The sequence below is a fragment of the Priapulus caudatus genome, unplaced genomic scaffold, assembly GCF_000485595.1.
Source record: "Priapulus caudatus unplaced genomic scaffold, Priapulus_caudatus-5.0.1 Scaffold197, whole genome shotgun sequence".
NCBI classification, from domain to species: Eukaryota; Metazoa; Priapulida; class Priapulimorpha; order Priapulimorphida; family Priapulidae; genus Priapulus; species Priapulus caudatus.
In genome coordinates, this window is record NW_014577258.1 from 777,645 (window position 1) to 780,946 (window position 3,302).

A 3,302-nucleotide genomic window follows, 5' to 3' on the forward strand; every position below is an offset into this window, starting at 1 on the left:
TGGGGGATGTTTGTGAGGATGTTGGTGAGGATGCTGGTAATGATGTTGGGGGATGTTTGTGAGGATGCTGGGGGATGTTTGTGAGGATGCTGGGGGATGTTTGTGAGGATGCTGAGAGATGTTTGTGAGGATGCTGGGGGATATTGGTGATGATGCTGGGGGATGTTGGTGAAGACGCTGATGTTGGTGAGGATGCTGGGGGATGTTGGTGAGGATGTTGGGGGATGTTGGTGACGATGCTGGGGGATGTTGGCGATGATGCTGGGAGATGTTGGTAAGGATGTTGGGAGATGTTTGCGAGGATGTTGGGAGATGTTTGTGAGGATGCTGGGGGATGCTGGGAGTTGCTGGTGAGGATGCTGAGAAATGATGCAGGGATGGTGCGATTGATCCATGAGTGATGCTGTCGGGGATGTGTCATGCATGCTGGAGGATGCTATGGGGTGCGGTGGGGACGCTGTGAGATGCTGCACCGATGCCCGAGGGATGGTGCTATGATGCTGGGGAGTGCAATGGGGATGCTGCGAAGATGCTGCATGAATGCTATAGCGGTGTCGTAGAGACACTGCAGGGATGCTGTGGAGATGTTGTAGGGATGCTGTGGAGACGGTGTAGGGATGTTGCCAGGATGCTAGGGGATAGCGTAGGGATGCTACAGATATGCTATAGCAGTGTTGCAGAAATGCTGTCAGGATGCTGAGGAATAGGAATGGTGTAATAATGCTCTAGGGATGCTATAGGAATCGTGTAGAAATGTTCTAGGGATGCTAAGAATGTTGTAGATATACTATACAAGTGCACAACATATTGACCCAGAGTCTACGACATCTGTACTGATACTGATCTGATAGTGATACTGAGAGGGAGTTCTTACAATAAAAGAAAGTTCATACAATAAAATAAAATAAAATAAAATAATATATGTGCTTTAATAAACAGTTTAGCTTGCCTTATTCACTGCTTAACATCTGTAGCGTCTGTGTCGCGATACAGGCGCTGAGTATTGATCATCGTATCGTGGACCGCTGTATCGCGATTCACCAATGTATCGGTGAATCATGACACCCCACTGATCTCTATACTAACTTAGTAGATCAGTGTTACATCCCTATAGTATCGGCCAACAAAATAGGCCTGCATATATGTGACAACATGCCCAAAAGCCAGAATCAACACAGTGTTTGAATACAATTTACAGCAATTCGACAGCAAATAGCTAAAAACCTATTTCAGTACAAGATAGGGAATAATCAACGGACGAAATAAGCTCAAGAATATAATATACATTTTTGTTTTTAATTATGTCAAAATTTGAAGCGGAATATCGGTCAAAAACGCGGGGAAAATATACGTGTCAAACTCCTTTGAGATTATTTACTCCTGATATTTTTGTATGGCTATGACATTTTGCTATCGAAGCACAGCAACAATTAATGCCTTCTGATGTCACATTGCGCCACCTAATAGCAGAGGATGTTTACTTTGCCTACTGGTGCAATAAATGGACATATTTATATTAGGTGTAAATTATGCATATTGTTTTCAATTTATGACTTGTGAGATTTTAGGGTATAACAGTTATACTGCGCATAAAATCGTAAAACCCCAGCAACCCCCTGATGCTAGGTGGTGCCATCTAGTGTGGAGGTGGCTTATTTCACTTATATATTCGGGCACCAGCCAACTCGCCTCATCAGTCTATGGTTGGCCATCGTACTCAGAAATAAATATTTTTTATTATTGATTAGTAATATTATTTATCATTAGTAGTAATTATTAATTAGTAATTAGTAATTAGTAATTAGTAATTATCATTGATTAGTAATTATTATTTATTAAACTTAGGTACACACGTGATACAACGTTCGTGTTACCAGTTATCATAACAAACAATGTGTTATGTTTAATAGCAGATTTCACACCGAAAACGTGAAGACATGCAAACGTTGCGTCGTCATTCAGTATATATGAATTCCAATATATGAATTCTAAACCAGCGATGAGCTAGGTGGATTACATAAGTGCATGCATGCATACTTATTTTGATAGACATTGATTAAAAATAGTTTAACTTGTCTGGAATAACATATTGTAGGCCTAATATGATAATAGCTCTGTACATAAAAACGATGATAGGGGGCCTACATTATTTTGACAATTTACACGAATAACAACACGAACCCACGGTTATGTGACATATTGAAAACCACTACAAGTATGGACATATTTTTCGTAATAGCAATATTCCAGTTCTTACTTCAATTTAATTATGTTTCATGAGATGCGTACACCAACTGTCTGATCGTGCAATGTTGATGTAAAGTAACAACAACAACAAAAGTACTTTTACCATTATGTCATTTAATTATTGCAACAAATGCCTTTGATAAAACCACAGACTAAAATTAGGCAATGTTTATAGAAATGTATCTACATTGATGCAATAGAGCGACCAGCAGATGAAGACAAGTGAATGCAGACACAAGCTAACACGTGCCATTACATGCACACACAAAGAGACACTCAACGCCACACCACACACGTATGTACATGCAGGCACACGTACACGCGCACGTACACCCACATGTACACATGCATGCACACGTATTCACAGACAGCAGGGTTAGATAAATTTTGCATGTACATGATGAAGTCACTCCATTCTTCTATTTATTCTAAGAATGCTGCCTTTCCATGTAAAAACTCTACTCTGTTAATGAGATCCGTGAATGAATCTGTTGAGTAATTGTCAACAGTGACAGATCGACGTAACCATATAGACGTAAAGATAGATGAGATATAATGAATGTGAGTTAGGTTTGTGTTTCATATCACGTTATTTTCAAAAGTTCTGCTATGTAGGAAATACAGAATAACTTCGAATCATTGTGGTTCCCGAATAACATCAATTAAGCCTTAATTAATACACAATTGTGCTGAAATCTACGATATGCGATGAGCCGATGAACCAAATTTGTACTTATCTGTCGTTGATTAGCTCAGCAACACAGCCCAGGGAACGGCTCAGCAACGGAAAATCTCTGAATCTCTCCACGTCTTTAAAAAATTGCAAAATATATACTTGAATATATAATTATTCATCATAAGCAATTATGTGTATTCTTAAACAATAAGCAAGAAGGAGAAAAGAAGAGAGGCAGAAAGAGAGGAGAATAAAAAGGATCGAAGCAGAGAGAGAGAGAAAGAGAGAGAGAGAGAGAGAGAGAGAGAGAGAGAGAGAGAGAGAGAGAGAGAGAGAGAGAGAGAAAGGGAGCATGCGTGTGTGAGAGAGAGGAAGCATG